The 21,497-nt window shown below is 33.2% G+C and overlaps 1 protein-coding gene across 1 annotated transcript in view; it reads right to left on the bottom strand.

The window, feature by feature from the left end:
• LOC113495086 overlaps positions 1-21,497 on the bottom strand; it is a 91,942-nt gene that overhangs the window by 28,294 nt on the left and 42,151 nt on the right. The gene's annotated exons all lie outside the window — the stretch shown is intronic.

The raw sequence follows: 21,497 nt of genomic DNA, 5'->3' as shown, positions 1-21,497 counted from the left end.
GTGAGCGAGTGTTATTCGCATATTATTCAAGATTTTAAATAAAAATAAGACAGATTTTTTTTTGCCAAAATTACGCTACTTTTTTTTCTCTAGAATGTATAAGCAAAAACCTATCCATTATTTTGATTAATAATAACATTAAATGGGTTTTTATGAAAAATTTATATCATTTCTTTGCACGGTTGCAACCCCAAAAAAAATCTAAAGAAAGCATCGTTTCCTGTGACAAAATGGGAAAAAATACTTTCACTATCCAGATAATGTTCTAAAACCAGCTCCATTTCAATTACCTACTAGACTAAGAACTAAAACTAAACAGATCCAAAAATTAAACAACCCGCTATCGGTCGCACAGACCCCGCCAGTCATAAATATCGCTGAACACGTTAAATATTGAGGCAGTGTTCGATCGGCCTAACCCTTTGTCGCCATCGCTCTGAATGGGTGAAAAATGACCCCCGCAGCAAATATTAATAAGTGATTCTATTCAAGGAGAGATGTAAAGTTTACATTTCATCAACAATTTGTTATCTGCTACTGAGAATAGGGTTGCTGGGAATTTTAAGGAATTATTGCCTTTATGGCGTTTTGAATTTAAACAGGGTGTTTTTTTTAAGGCGTTTTTTGGACATAGGACTTAAGTGTAATTTATTAAAGCTCAAATCAGCTCCGACTTGCTTTGAGAACTCTACAATTTACATATAAGTAGTACGTACGCTTTGCTTCTAATAAATTCACTCTTACTAATTTGTATATCAGCATAAATTGGTTAACACTTTGACATAGAAGGCTCTGAAAGTGTGCCACAAAATCCAATCCTAGTCTATTTTGCAGATTCTTTCCGACCCACCCACTAGTAGGGCTAGGATGGCATAAACATAGGTCATCCCTGTGTTTACTAGTTTGCAGCCTCCAATGACCATTTAAGAGCTAAGTACAATTAAATTGCAACTACAACAGTGGAGACCTCTGATATTGAAAACATAGATACTCTTTTTTATAATATCTACTTTATACTTTTACGAGAGAGACTAGAGTAGACTTTTAAGATTTAGAATTAAATTGAGTGATCTCTCAAAATTCTGAACATTTTTTAATGCGCTATTAAAATGCATTATATCCTTCCAAAAAGTCGTTTTATTCACTGGATAACTTCTAATGTGGTCCGTCGATTGGGATGTGGTCCGGTACTTTTTAAAGGCCTGCACAGAACAGAGGTCCAACATTAAGTGATTTATAACGAAAATCCACCCAAAGATCCATTCATCTAAACTAACCTCACTTTTATTAACTTTCACAGCTATCTTTTCCATATAAGTATTATACCCATCTTTCTCCACTAAATCCTTACAAACGATGATGACGTCACTGCGTGCGTTCTCGCGCATGCGCAGTGGGCAGTGATTACAGGTAGCGTGCGCCCGCGCCGGCCACGGTTCGTTATTGAATTTGCGCGTCGGTTACCGCTTTTGAATTATTTTATATTTATTTCAGAATGAGTAAGGTTTCTTAGTAATTGGTCGATGGAATGCTTTAGAGAAAATACAATTTATTCGTATAAAGTAGGGATTAGACTTTTAAAGTTACTCAAATATATACAGTGTGCGATAATTTTAATCAACTGATGTTTTAAATATTCATACTGTCTTTATGACTACTTGATGGAATTATACTAGGTACACTCCATTAGAATAAATTTTTTGTCTTAAAACTCAGTTTAAATTAAAAAAATCGCGACGTAAGCAGAACAAACCCACATACCTGTAAAGAACCCTCGGTGTGAAAGTACAATTTGCATTTGCTCAGTTATTTTATTGCCCGTTGCCTAGTTTGCCCAATTATGATTATTTTTTGTTCAATATCATTTTTTTTATATTACAGACATATCTAATACCTAGGCTAGGCTGAAGGTTATTAATTTCATAATTAATTAAAGATACAGAAAGGAAAAACTGAAATAAAAACATTTATTTATTTTCCTTATTAAACTCCTCGTTTCTATAATTATCTTTCACCTATTTAAATTTATTTACCTACTATTAATTATTTTCCTGAAAATTCAATAATTAGAAAAAAAACTTCCTTTAATGATGCCATCATTTAAGGAAGGTTTTATTACTTGATTTCAATTAATAAGAATGTATAATTTTTATTTTTCGGTAATTTTCCCTATTGTAACCGAAATTAATTGCATATTCTGTCTAATAAATTCTGACTAATATGCCTGTGGTTTTAAAACTAGGCAAAACAGTGTATGTTATTAATTACCACAAGTTATAATGACATCCCAAACACTATATTATTATTAGTTTTAAGATTATTCAAATAAAATGTTTGTTCCCTTGCCTATTTGAGTCCCAGTGGTTGGCAAAGCAGGGAAGATAGCGAATTGTGGAGGAACTTCGATGAAAGAAAAGACTTATAAAAAAAGCGGATCCAATGGAAGTCGGATTTTCGACTGCACTTACGGTTTCGTGCAAGTCAAGTCCAGGAAAATCAATTTGCCAAAAATATTTGTCCTTTTCTTTTTTCTATTGAGAAATTGTTCACCTGTGTCTATCATGGTTAATGATATTCAGCCTGGTGATGGACGGTTCCGTACCTACCCATTTCTATCCAAAAATCGCGTCATCTTAATTAAAGTTTCTAAATTACTGGGTCACAAAGTAAAGCCTTATTCTACCAAAAAAAGACTAAATTATAAAAAAAATACTAAACAGACAAAACTTGTATATTATTTATAGATATTATTAAATAACTGAAATTACAATAAACGGAAATTCTGGAGTAGTTCGGTAAAACACGATTTTAATTAGAACTTATTGTTTCGCTATATTTATTTTTATCAAGCGTATATTCCAACATATAATAGATTGTACATATATGTAGTTGGAATATTTTATGAAATCTTTCATTTTAATGAAATGTATTAGGGTTGTCAGGACAACAAGTAAAGAAATACGTTTAAAAAAAAGTTAAAATCTTAGCTCTATAAATATTCGGGAGTGAAAGCTGTTAAAATAGAACTGTTATCGTTGTGGAAGCAAGACAAGGATACTATAATGTAGCGCGATATGACACGATGGCATTAGTCATACCGTTTTCACATAAAAAATAATTACAGTAAAATCTTCTATAAAAAAATTATATTTGTTTGAAAAGATTTATGTTTAAATTAAATTTCCTCAAACTTATTGTATCATCATCCTTAAGAATGCTTTATCGAGAGAAACCAAATACTGAATTATAATTTATTCATTATTTTATTTCACTTTCTCAAGTGTCTGACCAATTCTCGATATCAGACATTTGTTGAAACTGGAGCAATATGATGTAAATTCCCATGACACCACTAATATATGTATAATTAGAATTGATTGAGGTTTATGTGGTCAGTAATTGTAACTTCACATGTAAATTGATTGATTTTAATACTTTTTACCTATTACACCATATGTTCGAAATATAGGTGTAATTGTGCAAGTGACTTGTATGTTTGTGAAAATCCGCGCGGCACAAGGATTGAAAAAGAAACGTAGTCTAGCACTACTTACACACACTTATTTGCAAGAAAATGTTTCAATTTAGATGGATCGTCTTTGTTTCTTACGACATATTTAAAAAAGGTTGCGTAATTCTGGCAAAAATCAGAATTTTATAAAAAAAAAAACAAGTTTAAATTTAAAATTAGTCACGAGTAGGAGCTTATTTCATACAAGTCAGTATTATCTCACATTTTTCTTAAACAAAACTCGCTCACCGTAGTGTCGTCTAGTGTCGACACCTGAATACATGCACAACACACGAAGACTCACGAGAACTATTTCTGTGTCACACAAATATCGTACAATACGGGATCGAACCCGTGACAGTTCGCGTATAGTGGTTTCTATGCCACCCCTTTTTAATCCGTCAGTCATTTCATGACTAGGTAGTCATTTACTGTGTGATTTTTATTTACATTAGAAATTCTGTAAGTTCCAAGAATAACCTTTATAAGGTAACTAGCTGGTGCCCGCGACTTCGTCCCCGTGGGTAGAAGATATAAGTTATGATTTAAACCGCCCTGTTTTTTTTTCACATTTTCCATTGTATCTTCGCTCCTATTAGTCGCAGCGTGATGGTTTATAGCCTAAAACCTTCCTCGATGAATGGTCTATTGAACTTTTTCAATTTGGACCAGTAGTTCCTGAGATTAGCGCGTTCAAACAAACTCTTCAGCTTAAATATTAGTGTAGATATTACGTGTCATACCTATGCATTGTTTAGGTTTAATTAAAATAAATTATTTTATTGTATTTTGATGATTGTTAGTCATGAGGTAACTGTTTTTGGTATTGTTTCTAGGAACGCGTTGTATTCTCGGAAACATCTTGGAAACACACAGACACACGTTTGTTACTGTAATGTTACTTACTTAATAAGGAGAAACGATGAAAAATTATAATAGTGAAGTATTTTTATCAATAAACGGCAGACTTTTAAGAGAAAGCGGCAAAATACTTCGGGGAATATTTGGATTGTTTAAAGAAGTTCCTTTCCTAATAGCTTCGTCACATATGATAAAGATCCTCTGTCTTTCAGAATTAGCACTCATGACTGCATTACTTATAGACAGGCCGTCTTATAAAGTAACTAAGTAGAGTATAGGAAATGATCGACTAGCTTCAAGCCGACTGTCTCAAAATCATGACATTTCATTCCATGCCAGCGAGCTACTTCGATTTATCTTTTGCACCAGTTTTAAGCACTTTCGAAACTACCTTACTGACTCCTTTAGCTCAGTTCCAAAACCTCATTCCTAGAGAGAAGAGCAGCAGACCACGAAATATAGAGTACCTTCAAAGAGGGCTATGTCCAAAAACACAAAGACCTGATATAATAATGATGACGATGAAGAATCACCAACATGAAAACCCCTACGAAAACGGGAACTGCTTACCTAAACCAAACCAAACACAGCACAGCTACCCGTCATTATAAAACCCACGTTTTCGGCAAGAACTACACTTCAATATGTTATTTATCTTGCAGGATGTGTCTGGTCGCGGTTCATTACGGCGGTGCCCTTGCTGGGCCGAGGGGCGGTAACACTGACCTGTGACCTGCCCTGGCGCTGGCGCCAATTTTTTTCTCGTCTGTCGCTCTAATTAATACGGAATTTTGAAGTTTGTTCGCTTATTCGCAAGTGTTGTTGGATTCTTGTTTGTGGTTAATTATTTTTGGTGATAATTAAAGCTGTTGAAATATGAATTGTAATGTAGAGTGTGTTGCGTAGGTCTTTGCACGGCGTTGTAGAAAATTTACTTTGAAAGAAAATGACAAAAAAATAGATTTGTTGATCTTACTAAATATATAAAATAGAAAAAAAAAATAAGAATGGATAAAAGATTTTTAATGTGTCTAATAATCTAATTTATCCTAGAATCAATCGGACAAGTTGAATTTTTTACCCAAAAAAAGAGTCTCAAAACTTAGTTTAAACTCTCTTGATCCTTTTTCGTCTTCTTCATTCTCTTTTTTTCTGAAATTAGACAAACGTGTCAAGCTACGGGTTCGGGTGATTAGCAACGAAACACATTTTGATAATTAGGACCCAGTTTTGTGCCGTATTTTTTATCTGTATCATGTTATGAATTTATTGCAGTTTTTGTAAAAAATTGGAAATATTGAGGTTAAGAACGGAAATGCGTATAATTTGTCATGGATTAGGAGAATGTAATAAAACCTCAGAATCACCTAATCAAATACCCGTAACCAAACATTTGGTTGGTAAATAAAAAGCATTTGAAAATTCGCTACATACCATTATACATATTTAAGTCCCTCCAACTTTGCTCCATTTTACTAATATTAGTAAAACATACCTAGCAGATTCAAAACTGTGCTCGAAAACAAAAATAATTAACGATTGAGGGCAAAAAGCAGGTAAACTTATGTTACTGGGCTGGTTACATCAGCCGTATGGAAAATGAGTTGAGTTCTAGTTCAAGAGAGAGACCTCGCGGCAGGCCCAAAAGAAGATAGCGGGACTAACTCTTTCGCACGAGACTGGCCACTGTTACCCATAGGCCGATATAAATGGATGGAAGAAAGAGAGGCCTTTGCCCTGCAATGGTGTCTAATGGCTGATATTTTTAAAAAAACGACTCTCGCATTAGGTATTAATCCTGGTGTGGCGAGAGTTGCGCGTGTTTCACAAACACTAAGTCACTGGCACAAAGACAAGGACAAGTATTCGCGGATCACACAAATAGTTGTCCCACGGGGGATCGAACGTGGCGCTCATTGGGTTTTGGCGTAGTGATCTCAAACACTCGGCTATCCGTGCAGTCATTAAATTATATTGATAAACTATTAAAGTTATAATAGTAAAAAATATTTGCTTTCAAGGAATGTGAACTCCGGAAATCTTTGTTACACTAAACATAACATTATGACATATAATTTGGTAGATAACTATTAAGTTTGATAGCCGCTCTGGCAAGGGATTCACTAAATAATAAACTAGCTCGCGTCCACGGTAGCACAAAGCCAGATGCTCTATAAACTGTGAGATATTGTCACTATGCAGTATATGCAAGGAGTTTAGATAAAAAGAGAAAAAGACAGGATTATTGTATAATTTTAAATCCGTTGTTTTGCTAAACCGACCCTTAAAAAGAAAAGAAAGAAGAAGCGGTTATTTTATGGCCAGTATGTTTTCTTGTAGGTGTGTATGTAACTATACCGATTATGCGAAGGTTACTGGTACATTTTACTTGGACCTTATTGGCAGGGTAGTTAATTATTTTGCTAATGATGGATGGTCTTGTAAAGGAGGTTTAGTGACTATTGTTCCAAATAGATGATCAAATTATTCGAAATATTTAAGGGAAATCTTTCGAACAAAAATCCCTCTAAAATTTTGAGAATTTGCTTCAGTTATTCATGAATTAATGTTACACGGAAAACAAATACACAATGTATTTGTTGCAATACAATGAAATCTAATTAGGCTGCGGTAAATCCTTGAGTGTTTCACACAGTTCCGATACACGAAGGTTTTACACAACCGTCCCTAGTTCATTAAAAACAATTGAATTTTCTATACACACCAAAACATTTCGTTACAGTCCTATTCATAATTGATATAAATTATAATAAAAACTTCTGTAGCCACTTTTAATAGCGACAAATACAATACAAAACACCTAAGTAAAAAAACTATCCTTTGTCTGAAAACCCCACATATACTGCACAGATGCGCTTACAAAAAAAAATACAATGGATCTAAGTGGAGTCAGTTACTAAATAATAAACTTTAACGACACCTTATTAAGGATTTATTTGTTGGTACTTACGAATTATTCTATAATTTATTACAAATAACATCAAAACACTCTCTACATTCGTTACGAGATTTTATTTTAATGACGCACCATTCACGTACAGCCCATCCATAGAGCCAAACATTTTTAATATATTGGGTAATTTTTAATGGGATTCTTGTAGATTTATTTCGATTTTAAAACGGTTAGACACCATTTATGAATTTTTATTTAATGGATATTCGGTTTATTTGTTAAGTTTGATGATGTGATGTACTGGTCTTCGAGGCAAGACCACCTACGTTCCACCAAGATACCTAGCTCGATAATGGTTTGTTAATCCTAATTTATTAGGAATGTTATCACTAAATAGATTTATATTTACACAATAAAATCGACCTATCATTCTTTCTTAAAGCTTATTTTATTTCAAAACGCCAGCTTTTTACGGAATACATCAATTGAATGTTTCATAAAAGTCCAACACCATACAAAAGTTCGTTCGCATTCATAAATTCAAGTTGTAGAAATATTCCATTGATATCCGACTAAATAGCAATTAATTCTAAGAAACTAGCTTGCATTACAAATATGTTATAAATACGACGTAAAATGTTCTATAATTGACAAGAAAATAGTGTGAAATTGTACGGGGGTACTCAAGGGATTTAACCCTTACGTTCAATGAATTTTACAGCATCATTGTACTTTAAACGGTTTTAAAATACGCAAGATCATACCGAGCGTCTGAGACATGCCGACGCCAGCGAGTACAATCAAAATTGAACCTTAAAGACATACTAAGGAAAGGATTCGCTAATCATGTTTCATTCATCACAAATTGTAGAATTTGAACTATAATTAATCATTAATTGTATCATTAGCCGTATCGTATTTACTCTTGTGACGTTCCATCACTTCATTTTCCCTCTCTTTAAGTCTCATTTTAATGATTAATGGTAGACAGAGATAGAAATAATGATAAATGATGGTTGTAGTGTTGAAAAGGCCGGGGAACATGTGTTGCTTGCTTTTCTCGGCCGTCAGATGTTCGGGTGTCCTATAGAATTTTAAGCGGTCATTCATAACCCGTTATTAATGATTAGAAGATTTTGCGATAATAGATTTTAAGAGTAGAGCTATTAGTGATCTTAGGCAACTGTTCGTCTTATTGATGATTGAGGAATGGATTTTTGGAGGAGATAAAGGAAATACTTTAAATAGTTAACGGTTGTATTTGTTTGAAATTAAGGAATAAGTTATAAGAACTGCATTGATAATTAAGGAAGGAAATTTAATGAATAATAATTTGGCACGATGTTAAAAAAAATATTTTTAAGCAGGTACTAATGGGGAAAGAGAAACCATAGTCCAAAAACAAAACACAATCTAATCAGCATCAAATTTATAACGGACTTATTGTTCCAATTTCAAATTTGGTCCCCGGTATAAATTCATCCGGAAATTAAGAAAAAATCACTCCGGTCGCTGGTCCGTGGTCCCCGAACCCTCCCCCTGATATGAAGTAATAACGATACGAGTTTATGACAAATGCATTAATGAAATCAAATGGGGAGATGTTTATTGTGTGCGCTGCTCCGTTAAACCCGGTTAAGCTTTGGGTGTTATCCGGATAGGGTGGTGTTATGCTAAAGGTGTCATTATTTTTTCAAGTATTTTTAAATAAAGTTTTGGAGTTCACTTTATTTTGCAAAAGGGCAACCAGAGGTAGAGTTAGATCCCAAAGATTGGTAAAAGTCTGGTCTGCATTCATTGGATTTAGCATTACAGTATGCCTGACGATGTTTTTGTGCATGCGTCTTGAATGTTTGTGAAACCCCACGTGACACAAGAAGGTTTAATTCAATAAATTCCAAGGCACTGGAGTGGTTAAAAAAGTATTTTTTTATTGTACAAAAAGAAAAGATTTTGATACCGCGCAAGATTAAAATCCAAATCGTGTTATAAAAAATAGTATACAAGTAAAAATATTGGAAAAAAGTTAGATTCACAGTCACATCCATTAAATTAAATCTTCTGTCTCACATAAACCTCTCCAGATCTCCCCAATCGGTGCTCCCGCACAATGATATGGAAAAATATTATATTTAATAGTAACTAAACGGGAGTCGAACCCGGGCCCGACCCATGAGGGTGCTTTATTAAAATATGTTAGTCGACAGCTATTTACATATGCTAACCACTAAACCGATCGTGACGGATCGGATTTCATGGTTTAATATTGTGAGTTAGTTTAAGTAACGGATAACTGATGTTAACGATTTTGGTTTATTAAAACTGTTGCTAACCGGTTAATGCATTGTTACTTATTTTGAGCTGATATTAATATATTATTGCTTAGCACATGTAACCAAATATAATAGTCAAGGTTTCATACCAGAAGGTTAGAATCCTAACAATATTGCGTATTTCCCGTAGTCTGTCTGTAGGTTTGTTAAAAGCTGTATCTTAACGAATATATCGATTAGTGTATTGTGTAAGTTTAATATTAGTTTAAATAATTTAGTGGTTTACACTTCCCTTAAATATAATAATACTTATTCTGTTTTATTTCGTACAGAACTCTAAGGACCTAAATTAGTAGATAGTTAATTAGTCTAGTTCTAAAACTGTCTTCAAAATAACAGTCTAAACATATCTAAACATTGACAAAAACAATTTCCATTCCACTAAACACAATTCAATAACACATTCACATATAAAACAGCATTTGAACAGTGACAACCCTGATCAGTGATCACAGCCAACCGAAACGCACGGAAAAACAGTTTAATTCAATAAATTCACAATTTAATTGTCGAATCATTGAGTGCGCATTTGTCCCGACCCTAGTTATTTATGTCCTAGTTTATATTACACTATCATTGTACTGCGGGCCCTGGCACCGTGGTAGGGTTGTCACTTACAACTTTGATTGTTCAGTGACAACGTATAACGGTAATGCAGCAGTGATTTTAGAGGACTGCTTTTGGGCCTACATACTTGAGCATTTGTATTTCATTTAACATACAGGATCAGTGAATTTAACAAGGTAAGAAACAATTACAACTGTTAGTTTATTTCTGTTTCATTACAAATAATTTCAATAATACAAATGATAAAGGTGTCTCAACTAGTGTTGAAATAACATTTGCACACATACACAAGTCAAACAAAATATTACATTACAACCCCAGCTTCAATACAACAAGAAAGTAAAAGGAATTCATCGATAAAATCTAAAAGTAAACATTATCCATTTTCTATGTCGCGGCACCCCTACCGCGTGCTACTCTATAGGGGTGTCAAAGTGGCCAATAATAGCCCAACATAATGCGTTTAAACGAATGATCATCGGATTTGACTCGATACAACACTAGGGTTCCATTATAACATTTATTTTGGGAACTTTCCGTTTTACTTTCAATAAAGGGCTTTTTATAAACCCTTTTTGATCTGAAGAGAAAGCTTTTTTATTGTCTCACTAATTTATTTGTTTCTAATATTAATTACTACTTAGCAGTGTTTTGTTTTACGAAAAAAAATTATAGGTGCTTCTATGTTTTGTTTATTGTTGGTCATTAAAATAAGGTACCTACTAAATGCTTGTATTTTAAGGGTAATGTACCAACCTAGATATAAAAAAGTCAATTTCACGTCTAAGTAGCCATAACATTTTACTGACTTAAACCAAGTTAGCTATTATAACAACTCTACATTCCAAATTCTAAATTGCAATTCTATAAAGTTGTTTTTTCAGTTGTTTCTTGTAAATTTTACAACATGTCAAATAGTTCTTCTTAGATTGGTTTATAATTTTGCCTCTAAAACATTCATATCATAATAGGGCCATATTAAGTTTGTACCGTATAACTACGAGGTTTACTGCACGTCCCACACTCGTTATTTTCCTAGGCCACTAATTAACCTATCACAAACAATCACATATTTATCCAATTTTATCCTGTTTTCGTCCATTTTGTACCACTGACTCCACTAAGTCTCGACAACATGGCGACATCGCAATAAAACATATCTCAACAAATGCAACGAATATAATTATTATTAATTACGTTATTTATGTGTAATTATGACATTTTTTCCTTAAATTAATTTATTCTAATTATTTTTATCGCACGCTTACATATATTAACTAATTAATATCCTGTTTCGATAACAGTTCGGATTTTACTGAACTTCAGAATTATTGTTTACGTAACCACTTATGTTTCCTGCTACGTAGCACCGAAAATTACTATAAATTTTGGGCTAATTATTATCGTTGTTTTGAAACAAAAACAATTAAAACCTTTTTCCTTATATTGTTTTGTATTGCTATCGGGATGTGATAACAGAGGCCTGTAAATTTGGTAATTGGGAACGGTTATGTAGCACCTTGTAGTCATAAAAACATATACACTACTCTGTACTTGATCATTGAGTACAATATATTTTGACAAGTATTGCTTTTTGCTTTAAGCTCCATAGAAATGGAAACCTACACTGTTCACTACATTTCCGGTTAAATAATTTCAAAATTTCATGACATGAAAATGAAAGAGTGATGTCGTAAAAATTACTTTTAAAGAACACATCAAACTAGAACTTTTCTAATTGAATAAGAAAACAAAAATCTTTTCATTGTAGTCACAACAAATTTTAAGCTACTGTTATGTTTTTTATTTAAAATATTACAAGCAATTTTCTTTCATTCGCGCAAAAATACCAACTGCATTAAACAACACTCCATATACCAACGTAACAAAAAAATAAATCGGATCCCCTCCACAGATGATAAATATAAGTAACAAAGCTAATTCAAATCGGAACATATCTGCCATCTATTCGTAAATGATTGTTAAATGTACTAGAAGTGAGCAAATTCGTTTTTAAACGGCTATCAGCCGGTCATTATGGGACGCTGAATGACGCTTTTGATACGTCACTGCCGATTTTCGAGTAGGGTGTCCATGATTTTTGGTGTCATTTTTATTGTATTTTTATCTCGCATGTTTTCTGGGTAATAAATGGTGTAATGGGTATGTTTAACTGTTCTTTATACGTTTTTAAGTAAAATTGTCATTGTTGCTCTTTTTCTAGTATGTGACATGTGTATATTTTTTGACAATATGTGGTAACTTAGATGTTACTTAAAGTCATAAATTTTAGTGAACTTCGAAAAAGATGTGCTGTCTTAAACAACTAAAAAGTATTAAAAAAATGCCAAATAAAATAATTTCGTAAATTTTGTAATATTAGTTGAAATACGAATAGCTGATTATGGAATTCGACAGTAAAAAATAAAATTATTATTTATTTATAGATCCGAGTCATTGGTTTTTACAAGTTCAATGCATGAACCTTATTATAAACTAATGCAGCAAAGAATAACTAAACAATAGGTACCTGCAGATATTTATGATATATTTTTCCCACATTTTATGCTATCAGAAAAGGATAAAAAAATATTTAATTTTATTTAGATCCAAAGGTATATAATTAAAAACACGTCTTCACAAACACATATTTTCATGAAATATTTAATTAGGAATCATCATCGTTGTACATCAACAACAAATTAAACTTTAAAAGGAATGTTCGTTAAAACAGCCAAATTTCCATAAACTACCAGAAAACTGGTCACTCTAACTAGTAGTATATTAAGTACTCTTAATAATGGGACAGTCCTACAATAGGTGTACGTTTGTCACATCACACAATAGACTTGGAATCGAGTCGACCGATTGTGTTTAGACATCTGGGGTTTCAAATCGATCCGTGAAACGCGGACACCCTACCCATTCTATTTTTGAATTTAGCTACGTCAGCGTCATTTCGCGACTTAAGAATGCGGTTTGAATGGATTTATCATTTTAATATGACTGCTTGGTGATTAAAAAAGAAGAATAATTTGAGACGATTTTTCTTGTGGTGTTTGAATCATTGTTAGTTGTAACTGTATTTTTGTGGACAGCTCACTGTGAGTGATATAATAGTTTTTATATTAATTTAAAATTTCCATAGTAAAAATCTCTAATATTGACTGTTCCCCACAAATATAATAACCAATATTAAGGATTATACTTCCTAAAGCTTACAAACAAACATAAATATTCCAGAACATAAATTTTAATACCGATACCTACTTATCACCCAATTTCCAAACTTGTACAACACAAACTCACTTAAGAGAAACGGGCATTAAATTTGAACAGGCCAGTAATCATACGAACACTTTAAAACACCCCACCTATAGTAATTATCCAGTGTAAGTAGAGCCCTCAAATGATCATTATACATAAATAATTGACTCCTTAGCAGGGGCAGGAAGGTCATTTTAAAACGGTCGTAGGGTAAGCTCCCCCGTTGTCGGCTACCCTATTAAGTGATGTGTAATTTAGGAATACATAAAGTACATAATAGGGTCCTTAACTTGGGCTTAATGAGGTGAAAATGGGACCGTTTACCCTGTTGGTGCGGCGTTAATGTTCGTTCAATCGTTCAATGTGCCAAATATAGAGCATTCGGCGATTCTCAAATATGTGATATTTCAAATCGATAATTCGAATCGATAATGTTGTGTGATATCGAGAAATTAAATTGGAATAGCGAGCGAGATAATAGATTGTAGAAGGTTAATTAATGTCAAGTGTTTGTAGGCTTTAGTACAAAGTGAAACGGCATTCTGAGAATTCTCGGAAGTTTATTTCAAGACCTGACTTTGGCGCTTTTTTACCAGGTGGCGAGTGATAATTAAATTAAGAGAGTGCTAACACTGGTGATAGTAGGCATACTACGACATTAAAAATTACAATAATTCCACAATAACGCTTCAATGCTGATAAACGTGTTTAAAGACATTACAAGCGATAACATTTAATTCAAAGACCAAAATAATATTAAACCGTCATTGAGAACAACCCTTTTATACTTTTTTAATTTAACAAAAGAGTCCAAAGGTCTGCTCGCAGATGTTTAAAAATTTATTACGATTTAATGCCATAAATAATTTGATTAGTCGCGTATTCATCAACGAAGGATCATCTTCATGGAAAAACGTCATCCATTCATCCAGTTTTGCTCTAAAGACATTTATATGGGACTATGGGGTTCCCATTGAAATGAACAACCGTTTATAAGCCACTAATGTTATCTAGACATCTTCACGGAAAAGAAGATGTCATATAAACATTTCTTATTGCATTTGCAATTCAAACAATCACTCAATTTTCACTCTTATAACAACAGCATTAAGAGTTACGTCAAATTCAGTTGATTACATACAAAAACTTGGCAGTATCAATGATATTTTTTTGTGTTTCGAAAAAAGAATTCGTTTATCAAAAGGTGTAAAGACCTCTTTTGTTGACAAAGAAGTTTTTGCGCGCATCTGAGAGCACGCGTTGAAAATTGACTCGATCAATGTGTTTTTAAAAACTGTCCGGATAATCTTGTAGCTCTTTTGTACAAATATTTATGAAATCGCTGATAAAAAATTCTTTGGCGGTGCTTTAATTTTATTAACTTCGTTTTTTATCAACTTTGTGTTCCGTTTTGTTATAACAATAATAAGTTTTAAATATAATGTATTCTGGTACGTATTTTAGCAAATATCACAAACATTTCTTAAAGAAATATTGCGTACAGCGTAAAAGAAAGTTTCGCTCATAAGCAAACAGACAAAATTACTCAATCTCCGGCTAATTTCGAACACACTTAGTGAGCTTGTAATGACGGACCACACACGACGCACGAAAGTCAAACGAAACACAGTAAAAGGTGCTAACGCGAAAACATCACACCAGTTCCATTTTCGTAAAAACAAACATGGCGATGGCGCTTAAACCGCCATAATCTCTACCCGGCGCCCCGTCTATTTGAAAATCGAACTAGTTACACTTCCCCGTTCTTTATTCAAAAATTGTTACACGTTCTTTGTTCGAACAATATTTGTTGGGTGTATAATGCGTCCAGTTTATTGAAACACCCCGGTTCTTTAAAGCTCTCTTTTGAAATGTTCTTGGATGAAGTGTCTTGTTACGATGGTTTGGTTAAGTGATGTGGTTAAGTGGAGACTTGATGTTTGGTTGTTTTAGGCGTTGTTTGTTTTCGGGTTTAAACACGACTCGTCTTAACAAGGTGGGTTTATTTTTATCTGTTCCACAACAAAGCGACTGTGGTAGCTGATATTTTTTTGTCGTTGTTCCTGTCTACATCCTTTAATGCTTTGAGCATACGTACTAACGTTTGGTCTGGGTTTAGTAATGAGGTTAAATGGTTATGTTTTAAGAAGAATACATGATTTGAATTTCGATACACTAGCTCAGAGTTTCAAGGACTTTTTATTTGGAGTTATTTCTGCGGTATAATTGTATTATCCATATTATTTATAATTGTTTTGATGTATTCAATGTTGAACATTTTCTGAGAAAATCAGATTGAAATGCAAGAAAGCATTTAGGACTGTAAAACAAACTTATGAGAAAACTTCATAATGTCTTCAAAATTACGGAATTCAAATTAAAAACTCAAAATCGTAATCAAACACCCAAACAGCAAAAAAACGGCAATTTTCCCAAAATTCCCAAAAATATATATTATCTTAAACGACCAACTAATTTTCATAAAATCTGAATAGCAAAGCTAAAGGCGTCATAAATTAAAAATAAAACGAATATTGCGACCGGGTACAGAAATACCCGGGGCACAAAAATGGCACATTAATTTCTACGCACGTTACCCCACGAATTTATCGCGGGCATTTATCATCGTAAAGTTGGCAATAGCAATAATGATTATTTAATACAATCACTTCATATTTGCAATGATATTAAATAGGAGATATTTATTTGTGATTGCTAAAGGAAGTATAACAATTGTAGAGTTTTTTTTTTGTTTTTTGGAACAGACGGGATGGTTTGGATGCCTAGGAGAGCTTCAAACATTTATCATTCTTGATTATGATGCTTCGCATAGAATTTGGCTTAAAGTGTTTTGCTAAGAATCTTTTTACACCAGGCAATTTTACAAATTAATACAATTTAAAAAATATTTACTTTTTCCCTAGATCTCCTTTATAAGGCAAAACAACGCTTGATGGTACATCTAGTATTATATAAAATAGCTTAGGTACGAGTATTCATGAAACCGAAATTGGTCAAAATTCAATAGAGGACGGATGCGGGCTGCCCAGGACCGGGATGGTTGGCGCTCTTTGGGAGAGGCCTACGTTCAGCAGTGGACGGCGATAGGCTGTGATGATGATGATGAATAGAGGACGAGAAGCGATTTTTAGATTATTTAAATACACAACTTTTTTTTAACTTACTTAAGCAAATTTTTCATATCACAAAATACCACCAAAAAGAAACAATTTACACTTTTTGACCACCAATTACGGAGATAGAGCTTACAAAATTAACTACATATTTAAAAATTGTACTGGATAAATCTCTCAAAATATTACCTTCACAAATAATGTGAAACAAACAAACATCTCAATACGTAGGTTTTTGTTTATTGTTTCAATAGGAACGGATGCTGGTGTCATCTCCTAGGTATTCAGCTTTCACAGTCCTAGAGTAAGACAACAATGGTGGCGTCAGATCCCTCATAATAATGATTGGAGATAACATTGTCCCTAATTTTACATTCATTTGGTGTTTTTGAGTAGGTAACTAAGGTAGCTAACGAAATGTACCGTGTATTTGGTATTCTGTGGCGGATTAGGTATCGTCATTTGGCAACGCTTGCTTGATCTAAGAGCTAAGATCCTCAACACTACACGAGACGCTAGAAAGTTTGAAAATAAAATCTTGACCGTTGACGACACTTCTGATTTAAGTTTTATGAATTTCCCTTTTTAATTTTTAAAATTATAATTAGAGAGGCCATTCCTAAGTCGTTGTTAAGTCTCAGGCTCTTATAACTCCTGTATTGCGTAACGTAGATAGATTTTCAACTATTATGTTGCAGTTAGTGGCACACAATTTGTTTGTTCGGGGACAAATCATAATAGTAGGTACACATTTAAATAGGTGATCATTGTTATCTGGAACGTAATAAGGGCTATTTTATTTCCTACAACACAAGAACTATTTTTTTTATTTTATTATAAAAAAAAATTCTGTAGATTTTTGCTTACTGCGTACCGCGCGTCCACAATTCGTCGCAAGCCGACTGTACCCAACTTAACATGTATCTCATAAGATAAGTTTAATTTGCCATTCCGCTGGTTGGCCATCTCAGAACTGATTCAGTTTAAATTACCGCGAGTTACTCGTGCGTCGTTAGGCTGAGCGCCGCGGCATCCTATTCAAGACGTGTACTTAGCTAAGTGACAATTGCGGAATATTAAGGCGGGAAATGTTTTTACGATGACAGCGCACGGTGGCTCTACTGCTGTGGCTTGTGGTCAAAATATTGAGTCAAAGAAAAATGAGTTTTTTAATTTGATAGAGATTTTTATTTTGTTCGATGACTTGACTTCAAGACATTAAAATTGAATTATAGGCATAACCCATAAATATACTTGCTCATTAAGCCAAGATGAAGTAGAGTACTCGTGTCAGGGTACGTAAAGGCTTCATAGCAGTTCTTATTAACTTAATTTCTTTCTTGAATATATTATTATGTTATTTCCTCCTATCACATATGCTTGCATAATACATTTTGTAGTATACAGAAAGGAACTTCATTTAATACGTATTAACCATTTTGCGGTAAAATTGTTAAATTCACTTACTTTTAATTTCAGGCATTTTGCCTTAATTTTGTCCATATTTTGAATGAGTGAGCACAGTGGGAGCGACGCACGTTTTATTACGTTACCGCTTTTCTATGGCGCCGAAGGTACAGGCTGTTTCGACGCAAAGGAAATTACGTTAATTCTCTTCAATATTATTACAAGGAAAAATTAGAATTTAAATGTATTTGCGGTTGTTATTAAAAGACTCCTTTGGTAATAACCGCAAATTAGTACACTTTATTTTATGGAGTAACTAAATGTCTTTGCTAAAATTTAAACTATTGTGTCGATCGTCGAGTGGTGGCTACCACGCAAATGATCAAAATGCACAACGTGTTGTGCATTCGATTTTATGTGATCCAAATGGTTAACTGCACTCTTTTAAACAAACACAATTATGAATCCCCAAAAAGGATTGAAGTCCGGAGCTAGTTTTCTTTAATTAAGCGCCACACAATTTGATGTATATTTATGAGAACAGAATTAGGTGCAACAACAAAAGTGGAAGTTTCACTTTATAAAGAATGATATACATAAATAATACCTGAAAAAAATTCTTAATACTTCCTCTGAAAATATTAATAAGCGAATAACATTAATATCGGTATTAGTTACTTTCAACTAGTCCGGTCGGAAAAACTAATTTTGTGTAGCAACCGCTATTAATTCACGATATTCGCGATTGTTATAATTTATATTAATATTTAAGGCGGCAATCATTTTTTGCCTTCACGAAGAAACCACTTAACCGATGTCGATTCAAATTATCTAAGGTTTGAGAACTAACAACTGCTAATTAACCTTTATGGACGAAGTCAATTTTTATTCCAGTATGTTTTTCTGGAACTGAAAACTGAACTAGGTTTTTTGTCCAGACATTGGAACTCTTGGTACTTATCTTGAAATAAGAGAAAGTAACTTCAAACCTACTATTTTAAGCTTATATTCAGGTCTAAAGAGTCCAAACTATTTTATAAAATATATAGTTATACAGAACATAAATAAAAAAAGAAGTGACGAAAAACAAACACCCTATAGTCAAACAAAAAAGGGACAGCACACTGAAAACTCATTTCGCGGCGTAATGGCCGGTCCCCCACTTACTATCGTTGTCATCACAGAGTTTTTAATAAAAAAAAAACTCTTGAAAATCCCTCATCTCAGAATTGTTCGTTTCTCTTGGGTATATGAAGGTCATTATTTAAAAAGATTGCCCTTTCTCGTATTATTTTTGCGTAAATTTCAGTGGAATAGGGATTTTGGAGGGCGAGGGCTGAACAAGCGAGTATCTTCATTTTATTACGAGGTTTCGCTTATTTATGGTAATACTCTTGATTAAATACCTCTTAAATTATCGAGTGGTCTTCTTTTTGGGTTTTTAGGTAGATTTTAATATTGTTTAATGAGTTTTATTGTAATTTTCTTACAATGGCGGAATTGTTTTCAATGGTTGATGGTTGAATTATTAGAAACATATTTAGGTTTAAATTTAGGAAATTTTCAGTTTTATTTCCTAGAATTTTTGCTGTGGTAAATGTTAAATCCAAGTTTCTACTTATAAAAACTGTCTAACTTTTTCTGCCCCACTCCAGAAGTCAAAGCTCCTAATACTTAAAGTTTTACTCAAAATTTTGGACAAATAAATCAAAGTTATCATTCACTCTCAACACAATGCGAAAATTAAGAATACCGAGAGAATCAACTAAGTTTATTAATAATAATAATAGAGTAATTTCCAACATTCAGTCTACCTTGCTGTCTGTAATCTTAAGAAAGAAAGATCCACAAAAGGTTAGTTAAATTTTAAAATTGCTTTTATAAAAGTCTCTTGTACTCCTAAATTGCCTGATGAACAGCGATAGGCCGCCCCCGTACTTACCATTGAATAAAGCCATCGGTACAGAGGGGTAGATACAATACCACTGTCATTCTGCCGATATAACCATCCTGACGTATTTTTGTATCTCTCAGTTGGTGCTACTGAGGAGATCGATTCGTTCAGATTATGATTGACCATGGCCTATTACTATTACTTGTAGCGCAAATTCGCTCAAATATATTGAATTGACCAACTAATGACAAGTTACTTATCTAAAATAAATGACATAGCAATATATTTAAGCTTTTCAATCAGCGACTATTTAATACAATTAATAAAAGACTGTGCAGATAGGAACTAATGTCACCTAACTAAACCCACCCAGACCTACAAGACACCCAGACTCACTATAAGCATTCGTGTAACGAAGCTCATCCTAAGTGACGTGAAGATCCCTGCGTGTGACTTTGTTGTTGAAAAACCCGCTAAAAAAATGTATTTCTTACTATAAAGTATACTTACTATCTTGAAAAGATATATTTCAATGGTTCAGTGATAAGTTACCAATACGTTGTTTTTTATTTCCAAACGCCTTCCCGCCGCGTAAGATTCATCGAAATACATATTTTGTTAAAAAATTCTACAATAATATTCTTAACTGCTTGTTTTCGTTGTGAAACCCTATTTTATTACCCATCAAACCCTAATTTTTTTATCTTTTACCTGTTAGCAGTTTTCAGCTCTTCAGTGATGGTCGTTCTGCACCAAAATTACGTCAACAATCCCTACTCTACCCTATTGTAAAGACAGCAAATTATTTCAACTACCTTTACCTAAACACTTATCTACATGTAATCCGTTTATCTGTCAGCTAAAATCTATAAAACAAACGTTTGATATCAGCTCAGCTCTTTATCTTACAATTATTATTCGTAAATAACTCAAAAATAATCATGTTTCGGACATTTATGACGCTAAGCCGAGGATCAAATGCGTCTATCACTCTTTTCTCGACATATTTAGGTTCCGTAACGGCGTTAGAACGATTGACAGGTGATTTTAATAGACAATGATATTTTATCGAATTACTTTTATTACGTTTTCAAAATTGTGTTTTTAATTTGATTGTCAGAATTTACAAAAAGCCGAATTATATTTAGAGTGCAGATCCTTTTCAAAAACATACTACTAAAAATATTCATATATGAATTAAAAACACAATGGTTTCGTGAAACTTTGGAGTTTTTCAAGTCATTTCAAGAGCTTTACTTCTTACATAAATTGATCTTTTTCCATGTAATACGCCATGAAAATACGCCTGAAAAGGTTTATTATATCTGAAGTTTATTAATAACAATGTAAGGAAAGCAACAATTTTATCTCGTTATATCAATCTCGAATCGACTTATATATTTTTAATAATGCCGTTCGATATTTAAATAAGTGACGGGAATTTTTAAACGTGGCGTAACGTAAGCTAAATATGTTTTCGCCTTTATACTCTTTCAATTAAGGCGAACGTTAATCTCTCTGTGCTATTAAATTACATTAATTGGGTAAGGGGACGTGCGTAAAATAAATTCAAACATATTTCGACTTTACCTAATGAAGATAGAGTCCG

Source organism: Trichoplusia ni, chromosome 6 (genome assembly GCF_003590095.1).
Source record: "Trichoplusia ni isolate ovarian cell line Hi5 chromosome 6, tn1, whole genome shotgun sequence".
NCBI classification, from domain to species: Eukaryota; Metazoa; Arthropoda; class Insecta; order Lepidoptera; family Noctuidae; genus Trichoplusia; species Trichoplusia ni.
Note: the sequence above shows the minus strand (reverse complement) of the source record. Positions and strands in the feature narration are given on the sequence as shown.